We start from the raw sequence: 21,303 nt of genomic DNA, 5'->3' as shown, positions 1-21,303 counted from the left end.
TGTAAATAATGCTGCTATAAACATATGGGTGCATATATCCCTTTATATTACTGTTTTTGTGTTCTTTGGGTAAATACCCAGTACTGGGATTACTGGATCATAGGGTAGTTCTATTTTTAGCTTTTTGAAGAAGCTCCATATTGTTTTCCACAGTTGCTGCAGGAGTTTGCATTCCTACCAACAGTGCCCAAGGGTTCCTTTTTCTCTACATCCTCCTCAACATTTGTTTCCTGTGCTTTTGAGTTTAGCTATTCTGACAGATGTGAGGTGATACCTTGTAGTTTTGGTTTGTCCTTCCTTGATGATGAGAGTGATATTGAGCATTTTTCATGTACCTTTTTGCCAGCTGGATGTTGTCTTTGGAGAAATGTCTTTTCATGCTTCTACCCATGTTTTAATTGGATTAGCTTTTTTTTTTTTTTTTTTTTTTTGGTGTTGAGTGTAAGTTCTTTATGTATTTGGGATACTGACGCTTTATAAGATATGTCATGTGCAAATATTTTCTCCATTCAGTAGGTTACATGAAAAATAATAAGACTCAGGGAATAAACGTAAGCAAAGAGGTAAAAGACCTGTACTCTAAAAACTCTAAAACACTGATGAAAGAAGTTAAAGACAACACAAAAAATGGAAGGACAGCCTATGCTCATGGTTGGGAGAACAAATATTGTTGAAATGTCTGTAGTATCCAAAGCAATCTGTAGATTTAATATAATCCCTATGAAATACCAACAACATTTTTCACAGAACTAGAATAAAAAATTCTAAAATTTACATGGAACCACTAAAGACCCCAAATAGTCAAAGAAGTTTTTAAAAAGAAACCCGAAAGTATAGTTCCAGACTTCAAGTTATATTACAAAGCTATAGTAATCAAAACAGAATGCTACAGACACAAAAATAAACACATAGATCAATAGAACAGAATCGAAAACCCAGAAATAAACCAATGATTATATTGTCAATTAATCTTCAATAAAAGATGCAAGAATATCCAATGGGAAAAAGATAGTCTCTTCAACAAAGGGAATTGGAAAAACTGGTCAGCTACATGCAAATGAGTGAAACTGGAAAACTGAACCACTTTCTGATACCACACACAAAAATAAACTCAAAATGGATTAAAGACATAAATGTGGGACCTGAAACCACAAAAGTTCTAGAAGAGAGCACAGGTTCTCTGATGTCTCTGGCATTAGCCAAAACAACATTTTTCTAGATAGGTCTTCTGAAGCAAGGGAAATAAAAACAAAAATAAAGTATTGGGACTACATGAAAATAAAAACTTCTGTACAGCGAAGGAAACAATCAGAAAACTAAAAAGTAGACTAGTATTGACCTTTTTGACCATTCTTCAGAGTAAGGATCATCTGCTCCCTCAGACAGTTGACCTTGGTTACCTGAAACCAGGGAGAGCAAAACCGCAGACAAAGGGGGGGGGGGCTACTGTACATATCTACTCTGAATGTAGAGTACACACTACTCAAGTGAATATTTAATGAACATCTGCAGAATGGAGACTGCCATAAAACTAAAATGACTTGCGGGCACCTGGGTGGCTCAGTGGGTTAAGCCACTGCCTTCGGCTCAGGTCATGATCTCAGGGTCCTGGGATCGAGTCCCGCATCGGGCTCTCTGCTCAGCAGGGAGCCTGCTTCCTCCTCTCTCTCTCTGCCTGCCTCTCTGCCTACTTGTGATCTCTGTCTGTCAAGTAAATAAATAAAATCTTTAAAAAAAAAAAACAAAAACTAAAATGACTTGCAGTTGAAAGCAAACCAGATTAGCTTTAAAACAGTAGCGGAAAAATGAAGATACCTCTTTCCTTCAGTTTTGCTTTGTTGGTGTATAGAGTTTAAAATAAATGCAATATAGAACTCAAAAGACAACAAGATTATATTATAAGTATTCCTTTATTTTTTGTGGATATATAAGAATGCTTACTCTTACTCTAAACAATTGTCATTCAAGTACAACTAATGGCAGAAGACTATAGAATACTTAAGAATGCTCCTTCAAACTACAGTGTACCCATAAATCAGTTGGTCATAAAACTATAGATCTTGGCTAGTTCGATATGTTTTTGAATTTTTAAAGGTTTCCTTTAAGTTTTTCCTTTCTGAAGGCAGTGTATCCATCCATTCTGCAATACCCTTACATGGCTGTAAAGTTATCCTACCATACCTGGGAAAATATTAAAGAAGGAAAAGAAGGCGATGGTGTTGGTGAACAATCTTTTGCAAAATTATTTAGATAACACTTGTAGAAGACGCTGAAGTCAGGCAAGAGGGAAGCTTATAAGAATCGCACATTTTACTTATCACCCATACCTGAAATGAAACTCAAGTATTTTTACTCAAGACCGTATAGGGGCATGGACATTTTTATGAAGATTGGTGGAGCATAGTGTTGGAAAGACTCATCAATCCATGCAAAACGTAGGTCAGGATGGGGAGGACATCAGGGGCATTGTTGGGTTGTGATAGACGTGCTCTGGGTCCTCGCAAACCTATATTGAGCTTCTATCCTATACCAAGAGATTCAGTGAAGAATAAAATGTGATGATTTCCCTCAAGAAGCTTAGTGCTTTGGGTAAGAAATACTATGTATTTCTTTATGTATAATATACATACATACATACATAAATACATAATATAATTATGTATTTCTTTATGTATAATACTGTTGCACTGTAATTATAATGTGAATAGAGGTATAAACAAAGAGTTGTTACAAGGATTGAAGAATGTGTTCTTTAGAAGGTAGATAATTTCTCAGCAGGAATTTCTTTAAAAATGTTCTGTTTTTTTCTTGTTAGAAGAATGATCTACTGAAAGTTCTGCCAGGGATTAACAGTTGTAAGCCTGTCTCTTCATACATTAAGACTGTTACCGAATGTACATGGTTTTAAGAACTTTATATGAACTCTGTAAAAATCAAAACCAGTCTAAGAGGTCAGTATTGTTAGCTTGCGGACTTTCTTAACAGTTAGTGTCCATTCAGGCGATGGAAACCACACTAGTGGTTTCAAATTACTAGACCACACTAGTAATTTGAACAAGAAAAATGTAATAAAAAGAATTACGTAATTTGAAAAAGTGGTTACCTACAAAAGAAATAAAAGAACAGTAAAGAAAGGAATGGCAAATGTGGGGACCAACTACTACTTCTAGTGCTGAGACAGACAATCCAAGGAAGGAATTGGTTTGAATGAGTGCACCCCACTCCCCATATCCCAACAGTGAGATTTAAACTTTAGTGGAAAAAAAAAAAAACTTTATTGGAGAGGGTGTTACTGGGACCCACTGGAAGGTAGAAAAATTTGCTGGGATGAGCTAGATTTGGTTAATAGCTCATGGGCCAAGGGAGAAATTATCCACCAGGATATCTGCAAAACTCACTGAAGGGGCACTGTAACTGGGTTGTTTTAAATTGTTGGCAGTCACAGGGCAAAAGCAAAAACAAACAAGCAAACAAACCAACCTAAGTATTTTGGAACCACAAAGAGAAGCTTCCAGAAGCTTCCTATTCTACTGTGTTTTGTGGTATCCATCCTATGCTGTCTACTAACAAAGCCAAACATTGTATGAGCTACTCAGAAATGTTTACAGAGTCCAGCATGGGAGGGAAGTGTGGACTTGGATTTGAGACTAATAAATTTATTTATGTATTTATGTATTTATTTTAAAGACTTTATTCATTTTTAATGTACTTTTTTTTTTTTTGTAAAGACTTTATTTATTTCACAGACGGAGATCACAAGTAGGCAGAGAGGCAGGCAGAGTAGGAGGGGGAAGCAGGCTCCCTGCCGAGCAGAGGGCCAATGCTGGGCTCTATCCCAGGACCCTGAGATCATGACCTGATCCGAAGGCAGAGGCTTTAATCCACTGAGCCACTCAGGTGCCCCGAGACTAATAAATTTTATAAAGCGCATCTTTGCCTAATGTCAGGTCCATAAATGACGGAACCCCATATTGAATCTAGGCTGTCAGCCTCCCTACTCCACATTCTTAGCACACATCACACAGCCCTTTCATCCTCTCAGAGTCATGATTAAATTGAGACAAGCCAGAGATAAAGACTTCACTTTTGGAGGAGATATCATGCCCTTAGGCCCCTAGGACGTCAAATGGTCATTTTCCAAGGGTCATTTATCATTAGAATGGTAAATGCTATCTACAGGTCTGATGTTCTTTTTTCCCCCTTCAGTTGTATTGAGAAATAATTGACATGCATCATGGTAGAATTTTAGGGCATAACACTTGAGGGTTTGATTTTCATATATCGTGAAATGAATACCACTGTGGGCTCAGCTAACATCCATCTTCTTGTACAGATGCACTGAAAAGAAAGGAAAAAAAAAAAAGGAAAACAATATTCTCTTTGTGATAAGAAAGCTGAGGATTTACTTTCATAAGAACTTCTGTATATATCATACAGCAGGGTTAGCTGTGGTCCTCCCATTGTGCTTACATCCCTAGTACTTACTTATCTTATAATTGGAAAGTTTGTATATTTTGATCACCTTCTTCCAGTTCTTCTCCTGTCCCCCTTCAGCCTCCACCTCTGGTAACCACAAGTCTAATGTCTTTTTCTGTGAGTTTGTTTGTATTAGAGTCTACGTATAAGTGAGATCATTTAGTATTGATCTCTCTCTGACTTATTTCACTTAGCATCATGTCTTCAAGATCCATCCATGGTGTTGCAAATGGTAGGTTTTCTTTTTTGTTATGAAAGAATAATATTCCATTGTTTATACTTATATACATGTGTGTGTATGTGTATGGATACCATTACTTTTTTATCCCTTAACTCACTGATAGACACGTAGGTTGTTTCTGGGTCTTGGTTATTGTAAATAATGCTGAGATGAACATAGGGGTACAGATACCTTTTTGAGTTAACGTTTTTGTTTCCTTCAAGTGTATTCCCGGAGGTGGAATTGTTGGATCATGTGGTAGTCTTAGTTTTAGTTTTTTGAGGATCCTCCATACTGTTTTCCATATTGGTTGCACCAATTTTTGTTCCTACCACAGTGTACAGGGATTACCTTTTCTCCACATCCTTGCCAATATTTGTTTTCATTTTTTGGTAGTAGCCATTCCAACAGTTGTGAAGTGATATTGTGCCTTTAATTTGTGTTTCCCTAATGACCAATAATGTTGAATGTCTTTTCATGTATTTGTTGGCCTTTTATATACCTTCTTTGGAGAAATGTCTATTCATGTACTTTGCCCATTTTTTAATAGGGTTATTTGTTTTTTGCTCTTGAGCTTTATGGGTTCTTTGTAATTTGCAGGAGATAAACTTATCTCCTTTATGAATATTTTTTTGCAGGTAGTCTTTTAACCTTATGGATGATTTCTTTAGAGTGCAGAAAGTTTTTAGTTTACTGTAGTCCTATGGCATTATTTATTACTTATTTTTGCTTTAGTTGCTTTTGTGTTAGGTGTTAATATTTAAAAAATGATCCCCAAGACCCATGTTAGGGAAATTTAGTCTTGTGTTTTATTTTTGGAGTTTCGTGTTTCAGAATTATGTCTTCATCCATTTTTGATTAATTTTTGTGAGTGATGTAAAATATGGGTCCACTTTCATTCTTTCACATGTGAATATCTAATAATCTCAGAATCATTTATTGAAGAGATTGTGTTTTCTTTAGAGTATTCTTGTCTTCCCTCTCAAATATTAGTTGATTGTATATGTTTGGGTCTATTTCTGGGTTTTCTGTTCTTTGCATGGGTCTCTTTGTTTTTGTGCCAGTACCATACTATTTTGGTGACTGGAGCTTTATAGTTTGGCTTGAAACTGGGAAGTGTGATGCTTCTTGCTTTGTTCTTTTTTCTCAGGATTTCTTTGCCTATTTGAGTTTTTTGTTGTTTGTTTGTTTGTTTGTTTGTTTCTTTTATTCCACATAAAGTTTTGGAGTGTTTTTCCTACTTCTGATAAAAAAACAAAACAGCAAAAAACCCCAAACCAAACCAACAAACAAAACCTATGGAATTTTGACTCTATAGATGGCTTTGGGTAGTATTGACATTTTAAGAGTATCAATGTTTTCAATGCACAGCTTCATTTATTTGCAGCTTCCTGGATGGCTTTCAACAATGCCTTATAGATTTCGGGATAGAGATCTTTCACCTTATCAGTTAAATTTATTCCTAAGTATTTTATTTTTTTGATGTAATTGTAAAGTGGGATAAGTTTCTTTATTTTTCAGAAAATTTGTTGTTAGTGTGTAGAAACCCTATTGACTTTCGTATGTTGATTTCGTATCCTGCAACTTTACTGAATTTGTTGGTTAGCCCAGCAGGCTTTTGGTTGAGTTTTTAGGATTTTTCTCTATTTAAGGACATGTTATCTGCAAATAGAGACCATGCATCTTCTTTTTGAATTCTGATGGCTTTTGATTCTTTTTCTTTACTGATTGCTCTAGCTAGGGCTTTCAGTACTATATTGAATAGGAGTGGTGAGAATGGACACCTTATCTTGTTTCTGATCTTGGAGGAAAAGCTTTCAAGCCTTTGACTATTGAGTGTGATGTGTGATGTTAGCTGTGGACTTGTCATAAATGGTCTCTATTATATTGAGACATGTTACTTCCATACCTTGTTTGTTAATTGTTTTATTCGTGAATGACAGTTGGATTTTGTCAAATGCTTTTTTTCTCTTGAGATGATCATAGGATTTTTCATTCTATTAATGTGAGGTATTGCATTGATCCATTTCCGTATTCTGACCCATCCTTTTGTCCCAGGATAATTTCCAGTTGATTATGGTGAATGATCCTTTCAATGGCTGCTGAATTTTTTGCTAAAATTTTGTTGAGAATTTTTGCCTCTGTATTTATCAGGATACTAGCCTGTAGTTTTCTTTTCTTGTAGTATTTTTTTCTGATTTTGTTATCAAGATAATGCTGGCCTCTTAAAATGAATTTGGGAGTGTTTCCTCCTCATTGATTTTATGGGAGAGTTTGAGAAGTATTGTTGTTAATTCTTTTTTAAATGTTTGGTAAAATTCACTAGTGAAGCTATCTGGTCCGGGACTTTTCTTCTTTAGGGCATTTTCTTTTTTTTTTTTTTTTAATTCAACAAATTTATTGAGCACCTTTTATGTGCCAGGTATGAACATTGAACAAAATGACAAAAACTCTTTGCCGTAGTAGAATTTACGTTTAAGTAGTGGAATGTAGACAATAACAAAAGAAATAAGTAAAATGTTTACAGTATTGAGAAAAATTAATCACATAATGGTAAAGGGGAGATGATGTGAGGAGGGAGGTTGTAACTTGAAAAAATCATTTATTTTAAAAAATTCCATTGTAATTAACACACAGTGTTATATTAGTTTCAGGTATACAATATAGTGATTCAACAATTCTATACATTGCGTAGTGCTCATCGTGATGAAAGTGCTCTTAATCTGCTTCACCCATTTCTTCCCATCCTACAACCCATCTCCTCTCTGGCAACCACCAGTTTTTCTGTATTTAAAAGTCTGTTTTAGGTTTGTCTCTTTTTTTTTGTTGTTTCGTTTCTTAAATTCTACATGAGTGAAATTATATGGGATTTGTCTTTCTCTGACTGACTGGCTTAATTTAGCATTATAGTCTCTAAGATCCATCCATGTTTTTGCAAATGGCAAGATTTCATTCTTTTTTTTTTTTATGGCTGAGTAATAGTCCTGTGTGTGTGTGTGTGTGTGTGTGTGTCTTTTGGTATCAGTGTGCTTTGATTTCCTATCAGGTTTTATGTAATTACTATAGGAGTTTCTTAGTAGTTACAATGAGGCTTACATAATATATCTTCAACTTAAAACACCTCATTTTAAACTGATAACTTTATTTTATAAATAAAATTTATAAACCTTACACTTTTACCTCTTTTCCTCCCTTTTGGTTATTGCTGATACAATGTGCGTATTTTACATTGTGTAATTAATAACAGATTATAATAGCTACAGTCATTTTCACCACATTTTTTAAACTTAAGGTAGAATTTTAAGTGAATTCGCCAACATATTACCATATTGCATAAATATTGCTTATCTGTGACTCTATGTTTACCATTACCAGTGAGATTTACGCTTTTTATGATGATGATTAGTATTCTATTTTTGATAATTTTCAGTGTCTTCTCTTTCAGATTACTGATTGTCTCTTCTGCATGGTTGAGTCTACTTTTGACATTTTCTGTTGAATTCTTCAGTTTAGTTATTTTACCTTTTAACTTTAAGGATTATGTTTGGATTTTTTTTAATGGTTGCCATTTCAAAGTTCTCATTTTATTATGCACTGTTTTCCTAATTTCATTTAGCTTTCTGTGTGTGTGTGTGTCTGTGTGTGTGTGTGTGTGTTTCATAGTTCACTAACTTTCTTAAGGGGATTATTTTGAATTCTTTCTCACAGTTCCTAGATCTCCATTTCTTAAGGTTTAGGTTTTGGAAATTTTATTAGTCTACTTTGGTTGTGTCCCATTTACCTGAGTTTTTGTGATCTTTGATTCCTCATGTTGGTACCTGTACATTTAAGTAATTGGGCTCCATTTCTAGACTTTACAGGTTTGGTTTGGCAGAGACATTTCTTCAACATTCAGCCAATTTCAGTTTCTGGGCATGTGCTGGGAATATCTGGGCAAATGGGACCAGCTGTTGTGGTCTTCTCTTGGGTGAGGCAACTGTTTAAGCTTTAAGGTCAGGGATGGGACGTGTTCCGGTGGCAAGAGCAATTGGATAGGACTTCTGGCTTGGTTGCCTATGAGAGGTTACAGGATGGGCATCACAGCTTTCTTTTTGCTTTGGTCAGCTTCTCTGGTTGGATAGGCTGATGGCTGCATTCAACAGTGAGCAGGGCTATGAATTAGATTCCCTCTCTAGGTGCAGTGGGAGCATCAACTAAAGCCCGTAAAGTTCTTTGTAGTCTGAACTCAGGCTGACCCACAGTCTCAAGTTCCCTGGCCAAACAGGGCCACTGTCTTTGCAAACTTCAGCTCTTCCTACTTCTCAGCTTGACTGTGTTGGGTCACATAGCTTTTAGGAGTTTTCTCCAGTCCTTTTTGTCAGATGGGCCTGGAAGACACTCTCCACAGAAGGGGCTGTGATTCAGCTCCCTCCCTGAGCTTAGGCAAACTTGGCTCTGTGGTCAACAGAATTCATTTGAGGATCTGAATAAATAAGATCTGTATTCTGCCAAGTTCCTTGGTCAGAGTTTGTACCCATCTTGGTTCTGATAATGAGCAAAGCAACCAGTTGATATTATTACTTGGGCATAGTAGGTGTGAACTTGGTCTGCCAGTTTGTGTGCTGGTTGTTGCAAGCTTCCCTCCACTTCTCTGTCCCAGTTTGATTCCCAGTGGTTGAACCTCATAGTTTTCCTGCAATCTCTGTGCAGGTATGAGATCAGAGTAGGGGCTCCCACAAAGTACCCACAGTGCTGAGTTGGGGGTGCTGGTTGTTTCCCTTAGACTCTCTTTTCTTCCCTTGGGGAAGAAATGGAAGTTCACGGGAGACCTCAGTGGGTGCTATGCTTGCCTGGGGTGGGTAGGAGGCATTAGTGAGGTCAGTGTGTATGTAGCCACTTCTCTTCCTACGTAGTTTCTCCGAGGTGCAGGGGTTACTTCAGCCTCACCCCCATGTTCTAGGAGTCTCTCAGTGGTGTCTTGTTCTTGAAGAGGGGACTGAAGTCAGGAATAAGCTATGTTTTTTGTTCGTTTTGTTTTTCTTGAGAGGGGACTGAAGTCAGGAATAAGCTATGCTGCCATCTTGGTGATGTCATTCCTCATGTTCTTTTTTTTTTTTTAAATAAAAAGATTATAATTTCCCATTAGTAATTATTTGTTTAATCATATTATATTTCATAAGATAGTTTTATAGACATGAAAAGAGGTTAGGAGACCACAATTTGGCAATGGACCCTCATCATAGTGAATTGAATTAAAAAATTAGTAAATGAGCTCCAGATTTCTAAAATCTTTATTTTTATTTCTTTGCCTGCTTTTTTTTTTTTTTTTGGCAGAGTTAATTTTATACTGTGAATCTATTTTATTGATAGAAATTCTTTTTCTTTACCCCATTTTTATGAACCTGTGCATTAAAAATTCTGGTATTGAGTTGAGATGAGGTAAGGACATTAAAGAGTTGAGTGGAGTAAGAGTAAGGGTCTTTGTCTGTTTTGCAGCAAAGGGAGAGAAGCCAGTGGAATTTAGGCTGAGAGTCTGGCAGTGGACTGACTAGCATATCATTTTCCCCACAGAGAACCTTAACTGCTTGACAAAACAGGCGTTTCCTATGAGGAGAAAAACACAATACCACCCTCAGGATTTCTGTTTATGAATATTGGTATTCTAGAATTTCAGATATTTAATATTTTTAATGCAATTTATTCTAATTTTGTCATTTTTTATAAGCATCTCTAACACAATTTGATTTCTTTTTCTTTTAGATGAGACTGTTACTTACCCTCAGAGATTTATTAAACTTACCATGGATTTAGGTTTTCGGTGCCTCTAAAATATTTTCAAACGTTTTAGAAAAAAATATGAAATATATGGCTTAACACAATTTTGGCAAGAAAAAAGTTAATATTTTTTAAAAAATTGGGAATGTTAAAAATAGAGATTATAGCACTTGCAGATTATTTGAGAATCTTAGATTATTTAATGGAATGTTTCTTTATAATACAAAACTACAACTACTTTAATCGTATTTTATGAGAACACTGTCTTCCTGCCATCCTGCCCCTCTCCTTTTTTCACTAAGGGTCACTGTGTTAAAAAAAAAATGGTCATACCAGCAAAGTAGAAGTGTTTTAATTTCTCTGTGCTTCAAGTGCCTTTTGAAATTTGCTTTTACTCCTCTCATGGTCATGAAGATACTCTTCAGAAGTTTCTATTTTTGTGAACAAATATTAGCTTTCTCAAAGGCTAACATAAGGAATATTACTTTACACCAAGCTTGGTTTAGTTCCAAAAAATAACTTATATACTAGAAAATGAAGATTTCGTGTGTCAAAAAGCATTAGTGGTACATATTCTCAGGTCCATGTTGTATAAACAGGACATACATAAATTTTTTGTTCTAGTCTACATTATGTAATATAGATGGAAGTCCAAAGTTTTCATAAACTCTGTACATGATAAAGATATTATAATATTCTCAAACAATTTTTTTGAGCACTGCAATTTATTTCTACCTGCAAACTGTTGAGTTGTGGGATTTAAAAAAAAAGATCTAAATTATTTCTCAATTTCTACTTTATCTCTTCACAGGAAAAACCACATAAGTCAGTATGTAGTATTTGAATTCAGTAAAGTCTAAGCAAAGACAGGTGAAGCAATATAGGAAAATGGAATGATTTATTATTTTTCTGATTTACATTTTCAAACTTAAATACCAGTTGTATGTTTTCTTCAAACTATTATATCTACTAAATTTAGGAATTTGGGCTGGTGTTTTTGCAGCTGAGATCTCAAATAGAACCTGACTGAGTTTATGTGCTGGTGCTTTGGAAGCCACCTCCAGCAGGAGCCATATTCGTATTTTCACAATTTGTTACCCTCTCATAGTAATTGTTGTATTCTGCATTGAGATTTAGGAATTTCGTTCATCCCATATATGCACTGTTTAAAAGCTTGAATTGTTTATAGCCTTGTGTCTTTTGCTGTGAATTTATTATATATGTGTGTATCTTCTATTTAGGACTGTACTTTTTCTGCATGTATTCTGAAAAAAATGTTTCAAGAAGGTATTTTTGTGGTGAGATTTGACATATTTAAACTTAATTGTAGAATTAAAGTCTTCCTAAAATGCTCCTCTCTGTATAAACACAAATTGCTTTTTTTTTTTTTTTAATAGAAGACAGGAAATGAAGCTACTGTTTTCTCTTTTCTAGCTTATACTCTTTTCTATAGGCCTAACTACCAAATAAATTTGCTAATTATTGAGCATTTTTTTTTATTAAGTACCTATTAGTAAATAAGTCCTTGTAGGAAAAAGAGTTCCTAGTTGTTCTGTTCTTAGTAAACTGGATTTTCATTGTCTTCTTCATATTGTCCTCAAATTATAATTTAAATACTGTTTTGTAGTCAACAAACACAGTTCACTTGACAGAAGTGATTTTAAAAGACTGGAATGAGAAGTTGTTGAGGTAAAAGGCTCATCATTACTGTGAAATAAAACCAAGAAGTAGAGAAAAAGTCTATTCTTTCTCCTTTATGGAGTCATTGATCACTGAGGAGGAAAAAAAATATATTTTTGTAGAAGGTAAAATCTGGTAAATAACCCATGGTATTTTCAGCAGTCTTTGCTTCAGATAATTATATTGCTAGATTAGAGAAATTCGGGATGGTAGAGATAAAATAATAAAGTGGATAATAAAGTATGTAATAAAGAGTTGAGACAAAAATAAAGGATTTTTCTCAGTTGAAAATTCTATTGAGAACAAGATCTGTATTTAATAAGAAAGTATTTTTCTATGATTATTTAAGATTACATTTCAATAAATTATATTATTAAAGCTGACTGTGGAGACAGTAAATTTTTTTTTTCCTGTGTCATTACTTTGAGTTCCTTTGGATTTTATTTTTCTACAAGATCGTTGTTCTTCACTCTAAAAATTATAAATTAGAACTATAAGTGGCATGTTTTTTTTGCTTGTATGTCAGAACTTCTTGAGTCGTTCTCTTTTCTTCCATAAGTACTGCTCTTGTCCATTTTGTTTCTATTTTCATACTAGCAATGTGTATGATGAGAAGTATAAGAAGAGATAATGATCCTCCAATTTTCTTAGCAGCCTGTGTCTCCTTGCCTTACAGAACTTTACCATGTAGATAATGAAATTGACATTTCCTTCTAGTGTTCATATAGACCTCTCTTCTTGGGATAAAGATTTAAAGAGACCTGAAATCTATACTTGAGTATAGATTTAAAGATGCTTAAAGATACTGTATGATAACATAATAAATACCAACAGTCAAAAGGTATTTATTTTGTACCTGACATTCTTTGAAATATATTTATATGTTTTAAGTAATTTACAGTTAAGAAAAGTAAGGCATAAAAAGAATGAATGTCATGGCTCTTTTCACACACGTTACTTTAGGGTAGAGGCGGGAGTGTGAAATGGATCTTTGGGTTGATTTTCATTTCACTAAGTCTTACAGGGCAATAAATTTGTAAAGTTCTTCAGCAGTATAAACCTCTTCACACCTTTGGGCATTTAAAAGGGAGGCTTTTAAATAGGCTAGTATTTCTCAATTTCCAGTAACTATATTTCAAGTGTGTTTGAGCATTTCCATCATTTTGCTGGGTTTGTATGGAAATACACATAAACAAATAGAAAAAGTAGAAAGGAGTCTTTCCTTTAGGGAAAAAATAATCTAGTGAGACAATCTGAACACATGTGCATGAAAGAAGCCGTAGCAGCCCATCAAATGTAGTTGTTAATAATGACTGTTTAATACCTGCTAAAAAAAAAAGTGTGCAGAGAATGCAAAGATGTTAGTGTATTTGCCCTGCTGTGGAGTAGATTACAGTTTAGATGAGAGGATACAAAATACACACAAAATTGTAAAAAGTAGAAAAAGTTTTGCTCCATTGATAATAAAGGATGGTCTAGATTGGAATCTTTAGGAGTCTAAGATAAGGAGCACAGGAGGGGCATTAGTGAAAACTTCAGGAGTGAAGACATTTCTTGACTTCGTTTGGAAACTCCGTATAACTCATGGGAAGTTGGCTGGAAGCATGGTTTTCAGTTGTAGAAATGAGTTGTTACTAAAAGTAAGAGTGAGGCAGGTTGGCTAGAGAGGGTCTACCTGGGGAGGTAATTTTATATTACTGTGGTAAAGGAGTGGGTACTTGGGGAGGGTTCCTGGAGGGAGTGGGTAATAGTATTATATATATATTGTTTCGTTTCTTTTCTTTTCTTTTTAAAGATTTTTTTAATTTATTTGACAGATCACAAGTAGGCAGAGAGTCAGGCAGGGGAGGGGAGAGCAGCCTCCCCGATGAGCAGAGAGCCTGATGATGTGGGGCTCGATCCCAGGACCCTGGGACCATGACCTGAGCTGGAGGCAGAGGCTTTAACCCACTGAGCCACCCAGGTTCCCCGCTCAGGGTCCCTTTCATTGGATAAATATTTATCAAGCACTGTAGTCAACTCTATAGCTGTTTACAGAGTGAACAAGACATACGGTTTCTGCCATCATAGAGATTATAGTCTAGTGGGGAAAACTACATTACACCCATATATACATAATTCCAATCTTGATGAGGCCACAGAGTGGCTGTGAAAGTTACAGGTTGACTCTCAGATTAGCACTAGTGTGGAGATAGCTGGATTTAAATATGCATTAAATTTTTTTGAAATTTTCTTTAATTGAGCTTTTTTTTTTTTTTTAAGAGTACTTTTAGTTTCACAGCAGAATTGAGGAGGAAGGTACAGAGATGTCCTATATAGCCCCTGTGATGACACATGCATAACTTGCCCATTATCAACATCCCTAACCAGAGTGGGGCATTTGTTTCAAATGATGAACCTACCTTGACACAACATGATCATCCGAAGTCCGTGGCGTACCTCAGCGTTCACTTTGGATGTTATACATTGCATAGCTTTGAACAAATGTGCAGCAACATGTATCCATCTTTATGGTATCAGATAGAGTATTTTCACTGCCCTAAAATCCTCTGTGCTCTGACTGTTCATCCTTCTCTTGCCCCCAACTATTGTCAACAGCTGATCTTTTCACCATCTACATAGTCTTCATTGCCTTTCCCAGAATGTCATATAGTTGGAATCATATAGTACATTGCATTTTCAGATATTTTTCCACTTACTAATATGCATTTAAGCTTCCTCCATGTTTTTTCATGGCTTACAAGTTCATTATTGTTCAGTGTTGAATAATATTACATTGTTCAGTATTCTGTATGAATAAAGCGGCTGTAAACATCCATGGCTGCTTTTTATGTGAACATAAGGTTTTAATTCTTTTAAGTAAATTCCAAGACGCATCATTGCTGGATCATATTATAAGTATACATTTCATTTTAGTAAAAACTGCCAAAATGTCTTCCAAAATGGCTGTACTGTGTTGTATTCTCACCAGCAATGAATCAGAGTTCTTCTTGCTCCACATTCTTACCATCCTTTGGTATTGTCAGTGTTCTGGTTTTTAGCCATTCTAATAGATTTTTAGTGGTATCTTGCATTTCTTTGATGATCTATGATGTGAAACATCTTTTTTATATACTTAGATGCTATATGTATATCTTTTTTGGTGAAGTGTCTCTTCAGGTCTTTGGCCCATTGTTTAATCAGGTGGCTTGTTTTTACATATTTTGGGTAACAGTTTTTTATCAGATGGATCTTTTGTATTTCCTCCAAGTTTGTGCTTTGTTGTCTTATTCTTTGACGTTGTCTTTTGCAGAGCAGAAAAATTTAATTTTAGTAAAGTCCAGTGTATCATTATTTCTTTCATGGATTGTGTTTTGGTGTTGTATCTAACAAGTCATTGCCCAGGGTCACCTACATGATCTTCGAGAAGTTTCAGAGTTTTGCATTTCATATTTAGAGCTCTGATCTATTTTGAGTTTTTATTTATGAAGGATGTGAGGTCTGTCTGGACTTAATTTTTTTGCATGTGGTATCCAGTTGTTCATCATCATTTGTTGAAAATCCTGTCTTTTTCTTTCATTGTGTTGTCTAGTCCTTTGTCAAGATCCATTGACTATAGGAGTCTCATTAACTTGTAAAAAGACGGTGATAGAATGAATTTGAATAACTAAGCGAACATAAATGGGGGGTTCCAAACAGAAGAAATGGACTGTAGTAAGGCATTAAAATGAGTGAGGAGGAAAATAATCTCGATTTATTAAAGAAACTGTGATAATAGAGGTAGTTTGAGCATAAATGCAAGAGAAGCACAGAGGTTGTTGAGAATTAGCTTAGCCATGATAAGGATTATTACACTAAAAAGTAGGAAAGCCATTTAAGGATTTTTGTGCAGTTGCATGATCAGGTTTGAATTTTAGAGGTCTTTAAATGTTTATACGTTGGCTGCGGTGTAGAGAATGAATTGAAGGGGAAAGTATGGAAATCTTGGTTTCAGTTGGGAGGCTTTAAGAGGAAAGGTAAGAGATTATCATGAACAGAAGTGACATGTAGAGCTAGGTCATAATAAAAGTTTAGTAAGTAGAATAAAGAAACACTCGACTTGAGTTTTGGGAGAAAGGAAAAGGGATGTTTTAAGTAATAGCCTTTAGCTTTTTTTTTTAATTAATTTTTTATTTTTTATAAACATATATTTTTATCCCCAGCGGTACAGGTCTGTGAATCACCAGGTTTACACACTTCACAGCACTCACCAAATCACATACCCTCCCCAATGTCCATAATCCCACCCCCTAGCCTTTAGCTTTTATCTTGACTTACAGAGTGAGAGAAGGGGAGCGGGAGGGAGGGAGATCATTATTTTCTCATTTTTTTTTCTTTTTCTTTTTTTGGAGTTTTGACACTAATAAGGGAAGAGTGCATTAGAGAAACAATTTTTTGATTTATTGACATAAATGATTAAAGCTTTGGTACTGTGCTGGATTTGCCAGGATGGGAGTATTGAGTAAGAGCCAGTGTTTTTAACTAAAACTTTGACATGGTGGCACTGCTGACGTATGAAAGATGGAGTCTCCTCTCTTCAAAGGAGAGAGGTTATTAAGTGTCAATATAAATGAGGAAGTGTAAAGGGTCAAGTACCAAACCCTAAGGAAAAACTCACAATTAAGGAAATGTGAGGGAAGATAAGCCTTTGGGAAAAAAAAAAAAATTAGGAATGGATGGACTATTAAGTAGGATTGTTTTAGAGTACCAACTAAATAGGTTTAACTCTTTGATAGAACCAAGAATTTGAGGGAAATGAGAAAGAAAATTTCATATTGGAGAAAGGAAGGTCACTAGTGCTCGTAACAAGTGGTATTGAGTGCCCCCTGTATGCTATGCATGGTCTGAGATCCCACAGTAAACAAACAGACAGACATTCCTGTGCTCTTGGAGCTTGCTTCCTAATTGGGGAGACACTGAACCTATAATAAATGAGTAAATTTAATATTTTTGAAAAGCATCTATACCAAAGAAAAATGGCAAGGTAAGAGTAATGGGGAAGTGATGTGGTTGGCGGAGGGCTTTGCAAGTTTAAATACGGTGATCATAGCCGGTCTCAGTGCTGAAGTGATTTAAAGGAAAGTCTTGGAAAAGGTCAGAAAATAAGCTCTGAGGATACTTGAAGTAAAAGTGTTCCATGCACAAAGAAGGAAGTGAAACAGGAACATAGTTGGTGAGTTTGAGCAATAGCAAGTGGGCCAGTGCGGCTGGAAGAGAGACAGGAGAAAAAAATAATTAGAGATGAGGTGAAAGGAATAAGCAGCCCATCCAGAGCTGGGGTCCTCAATCTTGGCTTCTTTGGAGAGGCCACCTGAGAGCTTCGAAAACTCTGGATGCCATGTTCAGTTAAGTTACAATCACTGGGAGGTGGAACCCAGGCTCCCTCGAGATTTTAACGTGCATCCAGGCTTCACAATCATTCAGCTAGGACCTTAGGAGTCATTGTAAGAAGGCACTGGCTTTTAAACAGGCATGAGGGGGTGGTACTGGAACATTTTGAACCGAGGATTTACTGGATTTGACTTAACAGCAGTACGGTGCTTGCTTAGGGCAAGTAGACAGGAGAGTATTAATGTGTTTCAGAGACCACCAATAAAATGCCTGTAATAAAGTTGGGTTTACTGATACTTGGTGAATAAGGAAAATGGCTTACTATGGGGATCTGTGAGGCATCTCAGCAAGAAAGTGTTAGGAGGAACTAGGGACAGTATTTGGGCTTGCGCTGGGTGATTTGCAGGAGGATGCAAGGAAGCTGGAATTCTCTGGATTGGATGTTTACAGGAACAGGATAACTCTTTGATTGTGTATCTAAATAAATTTTATTTGAAAAGTGACAGAAATGGAACTAATATTGTAACTATCAAAGATGCAACAGTTAACTCATGTTATCTAGGACATTTGCACAGATTTTGAGTTTACACAGCAGTCTTTTTTTTTTTTTAAGATTTATTTTTTTAAGATTTATTTATTTGAGAGAGAGTGCTCAGGAGACGTGTGCTTGCATGGGAATGGGCAGAGGGAGAGAATCTTCAAGTGGACTCCCCACTCAGTGTGGAGCCCAGTGTGGGGCTCGATCCCACAATCCATGAGATTACGACCAAGCTGAAACCAAGAGTCAGATGCTCAACTGATTGAGCCACCAGGTGCTCCTGCACAGTGTATCCTTTTGCCTGGGCTCAAATACAATTATAGACTTTTTTCTGGTTTTTCTCAGTTGACACAGTGTCCTTGAGATTCATGGTATGTGAAAATCTTTATGTTCAACAAAAGAGCACTACATTGTTGTCAGGACTGAGAATTGACTTTGGATGTAACATTATGACATCGTTGTGGATTTTGATAAAAGGAGTAAGGCCTGACTGAAGGGAGCTCAAGGAAAAATTGGAAAGATAATAACTCTCATCAACCTCTTTCTAAGACTTCAGAAAGGGAAATTGAGAAATGAGTTGGTGGTTGTTCTGTGAGATGGGGTGAATAGAGTTGAACAGCATGTTTTTATAGGCTTGTAGGCAAAGTAGAATAGATAGGGATGGTGTGTGATGTAAGAGAGGGGAGCATTTTCTGGAGAGATACAGTTGAATTTCCGAGGGAGTGTGTGATCTAGTATATAAGCAGAGATGGCTAGGAACCCAGGCAGTTGTAACAGAGGAAAGTTGGAGTGTATAGGGGTAGACCCTGCAAGGTGTGGCCATGATCACTGTGGGAATTTTGCTTTAGAAACTGGGAATTATGAGGAAATAGAAGATTCTCCTGTAATACTAAAGACTCTGAAAGTGGGAAAAAAAAACACCACATTTTTTTCACTCACTGGATTAATGGCTCCCAGCTTGGAATACCAGACCTCTAGGGTCCTTCAGGAAAGGAGGCAATAAGTTACTGCAAATATTTCAAAAAGGCAAGTGAAATTGTATCTCTTTTCATATTTTTTTTCCAGTTTTATTGAGAGATAGTTGGCATATATCACTGTATGAAGTTTAAGGTACATATAGTGCTTTCCTTTTTCTAGTTGAGTAGTAGGAATACAATATACAAAGTATGTATTTATTGATTATGCTATCAGTAAGGCTTCTGGTCAATGGTAGGCTATTTAAATTTTTGGAGAATCAAAAATTTTTTTTCAATTTATTTTTTTTTAAATTTATTTGACAGATAGAGATCACAAATAGGCAGAGAGGCAGGCAGAGAGAGAGGAAGGAAAGCAGGCTTCCTGCTGAGCAGAGAGCCCGATGTGGGGCTTGATTCCAGGACCCTGGGATCATGACCTCAGCTGAAAGCAGAGGCTTTAACCCACTGAGCAACCCAGGCGCCCCTGGAGAGTCAGAATTTATATGCAGATTTTCAGCTGCATGGGGTGGGGCCAGCACATCTAACTCCTACGTTGTTCAGGGTCAGTATTTCTAACCCCCACAGCTTTTCTATCCACTCATCCATCATTGGACACGTAAGTTCTTTCCCTGTTTTGACTATTATAAATAATGCTGCTATGCATAGGGAGGTTCACTTCTCCTTTCTGGTTGTGTTTTCAGTGCCCTTGGATATAGTCCCAGAAATGGATTATATCTAGTTCTATATTTAATTTTTTGAGGAACCTTCATTCTGTTTTCACAGTGGCTGTACCAGTTTACAATCCTCCCAACAATGCCCAAGCGTTCTTTCTTCTACATCCATGCCAGCATTTGTTATCTTTTGTCTTTTTGATGATGGCCATTCTAAAGGACCTGAGGTGGTAACTCATTGTAGTTTTTAATTTGCATTTCCCTAATGATGAGAGGTGTTGAACATCTTTTCATGTACCTGTTGTATATCTTTTTAAAAGAAATCTTTATTAGTTATTTGCTAATTTTTAATTTGGGGGGGTTTTCTGCCATTGAACTTACATGGTTTGGATATTACTGCTTATCAGACACATGGTTTGTAAATATTTTTTCCCATTCTGTAGGTTGTCTTTTCACTTTGTTGTTGGTTTCCTCAGGTGTGCAGAGGCTTTTTAGTTTGATGTAGTCCCACTTGTTTATTTTTAATTTTTTTGCTTCTGCTTTTGGCGTGATTTCTAAAATGTTATTACAAAGATCAATGTCAGGGAGCTTTTTCCTGTGTTTTTCTTCTAAAAGTTTCATGGTTTCAGGTCTCACAGTTAAGCCTTCATTTAATTTTCAGTTAAATTTTGTGAGTGGTGTAAGATATAGGTTCAGTTTCAGTCTTTTATCCAATTGCTCCAGCATCATTTGTTGAAGATGCAGTTCTTCACTGAGCATTCTTGACTCTCTTGTCAAATATTTGTTCACCATATATTCTTGGGTTTGTTTCTGGATTCCTTGTTTCAATGGTCTCTTCTATGCCAGTACCATCCTGGTCTGGTGACAGTGGCTTTATAGTATAGCTTAAAAGCAGGAAGTATGGTGCCTCCTACTTTGTTCTTTTTCAGGATTTCTTTGCTTTTTGGGGGTCTTTTTTGGTTCCATATAAGTTTTAGGACTGTTTTTTGTTTTTTTTTTTTTACTTTGTTAAAAAAACAAAAACACAAAACAAAACAAAACACTGAAATCTCGATAGGAATTGCATTGAATCTATAGATGACTTTTGGTAGTATTGACACTTTAATAATATTAATTCTTCCAGTCCACAAAGATGGCGTACCTTTTTCCATTTATTTGTGTCTTCTTTAATTGCTTTCATCATTGTCTTAGAGTTGTTAGAGATCTTTCACTTTCCTTAAATTTATTCCTAAGTATTTTATTGTTTTTATTGTATTTAATGTCGTTGTAAATAGGATCACTTCATTTCTGGTTCAGGATATTTGTTGTTAGCACATAGAAACTCTGTTGACTTTTGTACGTTAATTTTGTATCCTGCAACTTTAGTGAGTTTTTTTAATTAGTTTTAACAGTTTTTTGGTTGGGTATTTAGGATTTTCTCTGTATAGAAACATGTCTTCTACAAATAGAGATCCTTTTACTTCTACCTATTGAATTCTGATGCCTTTTCTGTTTGTTGACTGATTGCTCTAGCTAGGACTTTTAGTCCTATATTGAGTAAGAGTGGGGAGAGTGGGCACCTTATCTTGTTCCTGATCTTGGAGGAAAAGTTTTCATCCTTACACCATTGAGTGTGATGTTAACTGTGGGCTTCTCATATCTGGCAGTATATTACTTTGA

The 21,303-nt window shown here is 35.8% G+C and overlaps 1 protein-coding gene across 1 annotated transcript in view; it reads left to right on the top strand.

Moving 5' to 3' along the window:
* MALRD1 (MAM and LDL receptor class A domain containing 1) overlaps positions 1–21,303 on the top strand; it is a 753,919-nt gene that overhangs the window by 108,540 nt on the left and 624,076 nt on the right.

The sequence above is a fragment of the Mustela putorius genome, unplaced genomic scaffold (assembly GCF_011764305.1).
Source record: "Mustela putorius furo isolate JIRA1106 unplaced genomic scaffold, ASM1176430v1.1 tig00000827_pilon_pilon_pilon, whole genome shotgun sequence".
Classification (NCBI taxonomy): Eukaryota; Metazoa; Chordata; class Mammalia; order Carnivora; family Mustelidae; genus Mustela; species Mustela putorius.
The sequence above is the reverse complement of the archived record's forward strand: the minus strand, read 5'-3'. Positions and strand labels throughout refer to the sequence as shown.